This window comes from Otolemur garnettii, unplaced genomic scaffold (assembly GCF_000181295.1).
Source record: "Otolemur garnettii isolate 467f Iridium unplaced genomic scaffold, OtoGar3 scaffold00061, whole genome shotgun sequence".
Classification (NCBI taxonomy): domain Eukaryota; kingdom Metazoa; phylum Chordata; class Mammalia; order Primates; family Galagidae; genus Otolemur; species Otolemur garnettii.
The window spans coordinates 6,839,602-6,850,285 of record NW_003852456.1 but is presented as its reverse complement, the minus strand read 5'-3'; positions in this window follow the sequence as shown (position 1 = coordinate 6,850,285).

The window sequence follows — 10,684 nt, the reverse complement described above, 5'->3', positions numbered from 1 at the left end:
AAAAAAAAAAAAAAAAAAAAAAAAACTATCATAAACACAATGGCTTAAAACAACATAAATCTATTCTCTCACAGTTCTGGGGAGCGGGAGTGTGAAGTCGGGGCCCAGGTGTTGATCCCCCTCTGGAGACACTGGGGAGACTCTTCTTCTGGTCAACCTGGAGTCTTCTGGCTGCCCACACTCTTCAGCCTTAGCTGGTGGGTGCAGTGCTCCAACCGCTGCCTCTGTCCTGTCCTCCATGTGCCTCTGTATTGAATTTCTCTCTGCTTTTCTCTTATAGGAACACGTGTGATTGGATTCTTGAGCTCCCCGGAGAATCCAGGATCATCTCCCCAGGTCAAGAGCCTTAACTTAATCGTACCTGCAAAGACTATTTCTCCTAATAAGGCAAGGTTTACAGGTGCCAAGGATTAGAATTTGATAACTCTGGGCAGCCTACTCTCCCTTCTGGATATAACTCATTAAATATTTTGAAGACTTCCCATTTGGAGATTCTGGTACAAGGGGTTAAGTTTACTCCCCATAAAGGTAAACTAAGGTCACCAAATACACTTCTACCTTTGGAGCATGCAAAAAATTAAATGCCATGGACATATTCATTGCAGTTTAAAAGAGTTAAGAATGAGTTCTGTGGGAGAGTTGTTTTTATTTATAACCAAATCAGTATGAAATTGTGTATTATCTCATACCCCATTTGTTGGGAAATTGTTCCAGTTTTGTGCACATACGAGCGATTATTCCTCACGACTTCCCTTACACTCACACCTCGCCCGGATGTCTCGCCACTGTTTCTCACTTCTGAAACTATTTTTAATCTCTCACGTGAAATGTATTGCCTTTGCACTAAAAAAAGAACATGGAAATAAAATTGACTAAAGCAAATAATTGGCCTATTTTTTGCCTGAATAAATCAAAAGAACAAGAGAAACTAGAAACTTCTAAATTATATTTTATCTGAAAAAGAGGATAAATTTTAAGATTGCTTTTTGTGAAATAATAGACATAATTAATACATTGAGAAACAAGGAACTTTACTGGTTTACAAAAGAGATACATAAAACTGAAGGCAATAATCTCTTCGAGGTCCTCATAAAATTAACTACTTTAAAAATAACACTTTAATGCCCCTTATCGGTAAATTGCCATTCTGGGACTTCCAGGCTCGCAGCCACTAGGGCTTGGAAAGCTTGCCCTGTGTAAAGCCGGCTGCCGTGAAGCAAATTCAGACTCCCGACACCACTGCTGTCAGGGACTCCAACCCCACCCCCTAGAAGGACCATGAAAGAGCCTTCAGACTAACCTGCAAAGATCCCATCAACCGTCTTCTCATCTGGTTCTAGGAAATAACTTTCCTGCCTCTTTCACAATCATTTTAGTATTTAGCATACAAAGTAACTGTTCAACTGAATTGTGTTTTCCCCAAAATTCATATGTTGAATGAAGCTCTAACTCCCACTAATGGTTGGGCAGTGAGACCATTGGGAGGTGACTAGTTTTAAATGAGTTGATGAGGGGGAGATCTTCATGATGGAATTAGTGTCCTTCTAAGAAAAAATCGGAGAACTTGCTCTCTGTATAGACCTTGTAGAGACACAGCAAAAAAACCAAAACAAAACAAAAATGGGGTGGGGGCTTCTGCTGTCAGGGAGGAAGTTTCTTACCAAGAACTGATCACCCCTCAACTTGACCTTGTACCTCCCAGCTCCAGAACCATGAGATGTAAATGCCTGGTGACTAAGTCTATCAGTCTATCTCCCCGTATTTGTACCATGTTTTACATTTCTGCTATCATTCTTTTAACTTCCATTTTGAGGGGGATAAGTAATTACTTATAATGGCATCCTATAATTTTATTATGGACATTCAAAAGGCTAAGAATATTAACAGTAAACTCTTAAATTTTATTACCACCCCTACCCCACCCCCCAGAAAAGCCTTCAGACAACAAAAGCCCCATTCATTACCTTATTGTCACTTCCCACGGTTCCCAAGGGGAGAATGATGCATTGGGCCCAGTCAATTCCCAGAAAATACTAAGAGGTTTTCATAAAGTATTATACAGATAGTTAGAACACTGTCACAGATGAAGTTATGGCTCAGAAAGTTGAAGTAAATTGCCCAAGGTCATGTAAACAAGTAAGTGATACATTTGAGATTCCAAGGTGGGGTTTTCATTCTAAAGCATTTTCGCCACCGGCTCTGCTTACACCATCTCCTTCAGGTGTTCCTTTTTGTTGTTGTTGTTTCTCTTTTACACTGTGAGCATCCTACATCTCACAAGCTCGGTTCCCTCTCTGCAGAGTCTTCTTTCTCTTTCCTTCTTCTCCTCCTTCTTCATCGTTGTAATAATTATCACCATAGCAGTAATAGCTTGCTTACACTTAGTAATTCTGAATGAAGTGCTAGCAATTGGCACTGTGCGTTTAACAAAGATTTTGTAACTATATTATTCAATATCCTCTGAAAAGCCAATCTGCTGAGAGAGGACACCTGGAAAAAATAAGGTCTAAAAAAACAGAAGTCTCTTCATGGGAGCCCAAGGACATTTGTACCGAGTCCTCCCTGTAGTGACGCAGCTCTTAGGAATTTGTAGAAACTTAACTTCCTGAGCCCCAGAAACTAACGCTTGCTTCTACTTCTGTAAAGCCCACGCTGGCCTTCTCCAGCTCCCCGGCCTTCTCCAGCTCCCCGGCCTTCTCCAGCTCCCCTGCCTTCTCCAGCTCTATTCAAACTGGCCACCAAGAAGGCTACCTACAGACAAAGGACTCTTGGCTGGAGATAAAAGGGAAAAGACAGAATCAGCTTCTGATTGAGGACTTTTTTGGACTCTAGTCCGCTGTGACTGTGCCAGCTGACATAAAGCCCTTCCTCCGTGTCCTGGTGGCTGGGGGATTCTCCCTCTGCCGGGCCCTCGGCTCCCTGCAACATTTCCATCTTCAGATTCTGCCTTGACTAAACCACATTTCCCTTCATGATTCTTGTTCTTTTGCCACAGAGGTCAATTTTTTTTTTGTTTTTTGAGCCAGGGTAGAAAATGTGGGTGGTGATAGGTGCCAAGAAAAAATTAAAAGATATACTAATGTACAGGTTAAGCCGCCTGACCTAACCACTAGAAATCTGAAATGCTCCAAAATCCACAGCTTTTCTAGCAGCCCAGGCCACAAGTAGAAAATTCCAGACCAGACCTCATGAGATGGGTTGCAGTCAAAATTTGGTTTCATATTTAAAAATATTGTATAAAATTACCTTCAGTCTATAAGGCGTATGTGAAACATAAATACATTTTATGTTTAGACTTGAGTCCCATCCCCAAGGTATCTCATTATGTACATGGGAATATTCCAAAGTCTGAAAAAAATCCACAATCCAAAATGCCTCTGGTCCTGAGAGCAGCCTGGATGAGGGATTCTCAATCGGTAACAGAAAATACATCTTGGGCATAGTGGATCAGGAGACTGGGTTGCATACAGTGTCCAACAGACCTCCGAGAAGGTGACAAATACTCTGGGATTTGAAAGAGAGAAATGAACTAAGCAAATCCAGATTAAAAGAATAATATTCGAAGCAATGGATTCAACCAATGCATAGACCTGGAGCCTGAAACTAACTTGAGGAATAAATGAGACCCAAATGTTGTTTATTTGTTTGGAATACAATAATTAAAGAGAAAGCACTAATAGAGATTCTCAGGGGGCTCTTTTAGAATGTCAGTGCAGGGATAATCAATTTGACTTTTATACATAAAATATTAAAGAAACGATGAAGTTTAATAGAAGTGTTGGTATGTTGTGATGTGCACCTGCTATTCAGCAGGGACAACTCAGAGGCAGGGGTGTCAGGAGACTCTCGCAGAGTGAAGGTGAGAGCTGACTGGAGCCTGATGTACAGGATGGTGGGGAAGGTGGTGTTAAGATCCACAGGCTGTTTTGATGAATTGGATCTGAGAAATGAAGGCCAGGACGGGATCAAGGAAAATGTGTAGGCATTCACTGCCAGGAGCTGCAGGAGGCAGGTTCCACTTGCCCTGCTAGGTTGAGAGACCAGAGGAGGAAAATTTTGTGAGGAGCTCTGGCTTGCCAAATTATTTATTTAATTGTTTAGGCAGTCCCTGTATGATCTGGGAAAGAGACAGATGTTCGGGAAACATCAGCAGGTGGAGTGACAGGGCTGAATGGAGCCACTTGAGGAGTAAGAGAGGGAAAGGAGGATTCCAGTAGAGCCTGAGGCCCACAGGCTGCACGGAGCACGGGAGGCAGCAGAGAGACAGGCGGGGGCAGAGCAGAGCAAACACACCCCCACTCTGACTCTTCTCAGCATCCAGTCAGGTGTTCTGTGGATTTTCCAAGCTCCTTGGATGTGTGCACGTATGCCTTTGCGCATGTGCGTGTTTATACTGTCTTCTTGAAATTTAGAGCATGTTAAGGGTGGAAAAGTGTTAATTAGTTTGAGCCATACAAAGGACTGAATTTAAATAACTCTGCTTTACATTATTTGTTGTCTCCTGAGTCAATTGTTGAGAAATTCTAGGATGATTATGGGCATTCTTGCCTCTGCACAAGGTCCTCAAGAGAATGTTCCGAGTCTTCTCTTTCTTTTACAGAAGGTCAGTGGTCAAGGCCAAACTCAAGGCTCACCTGCTCTGAAAGTACAATGTATTCTGTTCAAGGCTGCACTTGACCCACCATACTTAACCCCGTAGTAATGTCTAGCCAGGGCTGGTAGCTGATTAGAGAAACAACTGTATGCCATGCAAACGCCACTGAAACCACTTGGAAATGTGGTTGCAGCCCCACAAGAAACACTGTTGACAGCAAAACATAAACTGGTCCCTTTCATTAAAATAGCCAAATCCCTAAAGTGGCAAAATGAACCAAAACAAAACTCCTTCTTGGAATAGTTTATAGCTTCTTATTTTCTCCCCCCACCCCATTTCTTTCTATAATAGGAAGCAGAAGATGGACCTAGTGGTGGATCAACAAACCCTGATATGTTCTGCAGTCCATCAATCTGCATAGTTGGCTAAAATATGGAAGCCAGTAGTGTGTGGCTTGAGTGAAGCGGGAATGAGGGATTTGTTTAATGTACTTCATAGGCCTAAGTTATTTTATTTAAAACACAGAGTATGATGAATCCAGTAATAGTGCTTAAAACATAAAATATACATTTTTATAATAATAGACTAGGGATTATCCCTCTTCAATAAATATTTCTTGGCCAGATGCAGCAGCCCATGCCTGTTATCCCAGCACTCTGGGAGGCCAAGGAGGGAGGATCCCTCAAGGAGTTTGACAACAGCCTGAGCAAGATTAAGACCTTGTGTCTACTAAAAATAGGAAAACTAGCTGGGCATGGTGGTGGACATTGTAGTCCCAGCTACTTGGGAGGCTGAGGTAAGAGAATTGCTTGAGCCCAAGAGCTTGAGGTTGCTGTGAGCTGTGGCACCACAGCACTCTACCCAGAGCACATAGTGAAATTCTGTCTCTGACTATAACTATTATTATTATTAAAAGTAATAATAATAATTTTTCTTGAAGAAGACCAGTTGGAACAGTATCAGTGTGTGTGCCAGCTGATTATGGTGATAACGGGCACTCTATCTGCTGACCGGCCTCTGTGCAGTCGTGCAGCAGGACAGCAAGATGTCTGGACTGGGGACCTTGCATCCCAGTCTTTGGCTGACACCTTACAGACACCCACAGATTTCCATGCAATTGTGTTCCAACATTCCCCTTCTCCCGCCTAAATCTGCACATTCCTCTTAAGAATTAATTTCTGTCTTAACTGTCATTCTCTCCATCCATGGTTCTGGAGTCATCTTCCTTCCCTCACTTGACAAGTGGGCAGAGTCTCTACAGCTTCATGTACTGCCCACCTTGGCCCATCCCCATGGCCAGGCTAGCACAGGCTTTGATCCACTTGAAGTTTGGGAAAGAAGGGAGAGAGTCAATTACTTTGACCTCACTGTTGACTTCATTGCTTGCAAATACAGACTATCATTAATGCATTCCTGAAAATGCCCTGTGTACCACAGGGGTAGATTCTGTCTCTATAATTAAGTTATAAACCCACCAGGGACAGGAGCCATCTCATATTATTTTTGTTTTTGTTCTTTTTAAGTTTATTTCTTTTAAATTATAGTTTCAGGTTAATTTAAAAGTACAAAGAATTAGGTTACAATGTTTGCATTTGTTGGGTGAAGTCTCTCTTATATATGTGTCCTGCCCCCAGGAGGTGCGCCATACACCCTAACATTTTGCCCTTTAAGTGGGAGCACAACCCTCCCCTCTCCCTGGTCCCTCATTCTCACACCTCCCACCTTGAATTAATTTGAGTTTTTCTCTTACATGGGCATGTGTTAGATCATCTCCTGGCTTCATATTAGTATTAAGCACATTGGATTCTTGCTTCTCCATTCTTATGATACTTTACTAAGAAGAATCGTACATTTTTTTTGGAATGTCCAGAGTATATTATAAGACAGAGCCTTGTACATGGTTGACCATAAAAATGTTAGCTAATGGTGAAAAAGAATGCTAATTAGATATTTATATGCCTATCTTCTTCACTAGGTTACGTAAGAACTATATATGCCCTAAACTCCTTCCAAAAGCCTTGAAGCTAGTAAATAATTCAGGTTTATTTCCTATAATTATATACCACATTTTAAACTTAAATACATCCATCTCTATGAATGACAGTGAGATGTTTGCATATATATCAGCACAATGCTTTGATTGTTACATTTCTTTGTATTTTGAATCAATTGTTTGTTATGTTCCATTCTATTTTCAGGTGTATTTGTTTTTCCTTTCTGGTTAATTTTTAAACTACTTGAGGAAGAGTGAAAATCTTTAACTTCATTTGTAAGCCCTCACAGTGATTAAAGCATTCGTCAGCAGTGATAGTGTTCAATACTTGCATTGATCGTTTTATTAATTGCCTATCTCTGTGCACACCTTGGTCAAAGTAAATTTGTTTCTCAAGAGTATGGTGTATACCAACCAAAAAATGCAAGCTGTTTCTCAGAGAAATAACTTTTAAGTCTGTGTAGCTTTCACATCTTCCTACGGTATTGCGTAGCTCTTCCATAGCATTAAGTTTCTATGTTTACCTGAACACTTAGAAGAATAATTAGAAGTTATTAAACTGAAAAGAAATATTTCTGAAGAACACATCATTTAATCATGCTTATAAAATGAATAAGGAATATTATTAACACGATCCTGACAAGTCTCAAAGCATATTTCTCAGCAAAAAAAGTGATTTTCTCATTATTCTCCTTATCCCTGGGAAGAGAACTTTGCCCCCTGACCCTATCTATTTTATGCTTACAGTATTCTTTTTGAAAAGAATGTAAAAGATAAATACATACACACACACATACACACACCACTTACATATGTTGACTTTTACTTTTTAAGTATGGGAATTTAAAGGTGATACTCAGAACATAGAACATTTTGGTCATTTTAAAATTAGTTTGCCATATGTCAAGTGTAAGTGCAATCCAATAGGCAAATATCCCACTAGACAATAGTGGCTCTAGTATTAACATTTAGATGTTTTCCTCATAACCAACAATCCCAGTACACACACATGTAGTGGATTATATGGCAGTGGAATGGATTACTCTACTAGCTTTTTTTTTTTGCAGTTTTTCAACCCGCCACCTGCGGTATATGGAGTTGGCACCCTACTCTCTGAGCCACAGACGCCGTCCCAATCTACTAGCTTTTCTTCATCTTTAATTAAGATAGAGTCTTACTTTATCGCCCTAGGTAGAGTGCCCTGGCATCATGGCTTCCAGCAACTTCGGATTCTCAGGCTCAAGTTGTTCTTCTGCCTCAGCCTCCCAAGTAGCTGGGACTATAGTCTCCTGCCACAATGCCCTGGTAGTTTTTCAATCTTTAGTGGAGACAGGATTGCACTCTTGCCTTGGCTGGACTCAAATTCTTGAGCTCAAGTGATCCTCCTCCTCAACCTCCCAGAGTGCTGGGATTATAGGCATGAGCCACATGCCTGGCCGGTTCAGCTAGCTTTTTTGTTATAGAAACTATGATTAAGCAACATATAGCTGTGTATATTCTCAACCCTCCATAAAGTACTTCATAACTGTAATTTATAAATCTATGACATTCTGACATTTGGGAGGTTCGCAAGTGTGAACCACTCTGAGGAAAAACTACAAATGAAGAGCAGAATGATTACTATTGTTAATAGGTGATAGTTAATTTTTATGTATCACCTTGGGCCAGAAGGTGCCCAAGGGCCAAGATGTTATGTCAAACATAATTATGGGTGAGTCTGGGTGAGATTACTGTGGACTTAGCAGAGCTGATTGTCCTCCTTAAGGCAGGTGGGCCTCACCCAACCTTTGAAGGCCTGAATTGAACTAGAAGCTTCAGTAAGAGAGAAATTTTTATCCTGCCATTATACTTAATTGAAATGGTAGATTGTGCTCATTCTTAGCTCTCTGACTTTCAGGCTGGAGCCACTCAGGTGTCTCCTGGTTCTCAGGCCTTCAGTCTGGGAGTGGGACTACATTATCAGTGCTCTTGGGTCTACAGCTTGCTGACTACAGATTCATGGCTGCATGGGCCAATTCCTTACATAAATACACACATTCTATGAAGCCAAGATACAAACAACTACACTCTCGCAAGAAAGGTAGAGCACAAGTATAGTCTATCAGGGGAGGGAAGAGGGGAGTTGGTGGAGGCGGGGAGGGGGGACAGGGGACGGAGACTGGGGGGATCTCCTCTAATGTGCAGAATGGGAGGCCCCCCAAGTGAGGGCTCAACTTCAACTTGAACTTTATCTTAGAAGTGAGAACAATGTAACCTAAACATTTGTACCCTCTTATTAATTTGAAATAAAAAAAATATATACATTCTATTGGTTTAATCTCTCTGGAAAACCCTGACTAATACATTCTATATTTTAATATAATACAATCTTTTATTATGTGCTATAATAACACTATGTGCCATCTCTCTCTCTCTATATACACACACACACACACACACACACACAGAGTGGCCATACAGTTCATGTGCAATTTAAAATAGTGTCCAATTTAAAATTGTACACAACTTCATACACACTCTGTAAATTGAATATAAATTGAATTCAATAAAATATGCCTAATATGTCTTTAAGCGAAGAAAATAAAAAAAATTGTAACTTTACTTTCATTTTTTTCGCATTCATTCTTTCCTCTGTCCCATGTTTACTAATTATTATTGAATTACCTATTAAGCCAGTAGAGGTGCTAATTATTTTCCAAAGCACACGTGATGGTAGAGTAGAGAGCCAAGCAGACAGAGTCCCAGCTGTCACGGAGCTAAGACGTTAAATAACAACCCAAACAATGCGTGCTCAGATTATTAGCGTACTGGAGAGGAATAAACACGTACGGAGAAAAAGAACTAGAGGAAAGCTGCAGGGGTTAGGCGTGCTGGGGGCAAAAGCAGGGAGTAATTTGACAGAATGGACAAGATGGTCTTCACTAAGAAGGTGACTTCCCGGCAAATCCTGAAAAAGTGTGAGTGTTAGTCACACAGATACCTTGGGGGATAATACAACAGATAGATGAGCCAACTCCAAGATCCTCAGGTGAAATATGACTGGAATCTTTGAGAGAGGACAAGCAGCCGGTGCAGGTTGGGCCTGAGGATCTCAGCGGAAGTTGAGATAGGATGAGGCCAGAGCAGCCGGGGCACTGGTAAGAAATCAGCCTTCCTTTGCACAGAGTGAAATGGAAAGTTATCTCCAAAGTTTAAAAGAGAAGAATGACATATTTGACGGCTGTTTTTAAAAGAACCCTCCGGCTACCGTCCTGCAAAGAGGCTGGAAGCAAGAACGGGCAGGAGCAGTCAGCACAGGTGGAGGTTATCACAGGAAGCCCAGCAAGAGCTGGTGCCACTCAGAGGCTCGCTGCAGCAAAGGTGGGGAAATGGTTGGATTCTGGGGCCAGGAAAAGAGATTCTGTAGCAGGTAGGAGATGGGCCGTGACAGAAGGTGATGAGGACTCCACGACATTATTAGCTTGAGCAGCAGGAGTGTGGATGAAGCGGACAGATGCCAGCGAGACTGGGGGAGCAGGTCGAGAGGAGGACAGGGCGTTCACTTACAGATCCTCGCTCACTTGATTGGTCTGTTTGACGCCAAGATGGAGATGTCAAGAATTCAGCTGGACATCTGAGTCCAGAACTGGGAGCCAGAGGTGCACTGAAGTTATAGTGACAACTGAAGACAGTTGTCATCACTCACAGATGTGTTACAGGCCATGAAACTCACACAGATTCCCAAGGGAATCAGGTGTCCCCCCCCCCCAGGAAAGGGGGCTGTAGAATGAAGCCTTGGGAATAAACAGGAGACCAGGAAAGTAAAGTGGAAAACAACAACCCGTGAAACGGTTGAAAATATGAAAATCGGAGAATGTGGATTACCAGGAACAGAAACTAAGTGAAGAAAGTGTCTGGAGGACAGTGATACCCTTGGCAGCCCAGGCAAGAGGAGGATCAAGAATTGACTGCTGGCCTTCACAATGCAGACATCACTGGCAACGTTTTCAAGGACAGTTTGGAGTACAGTGGGACTGAAGTCTGAATGAAGTATGTTTAAGTGACAGGGACACATTTTCATCATTTAAAAAAAAATTTTTGTTAGGCAAAATGATTTT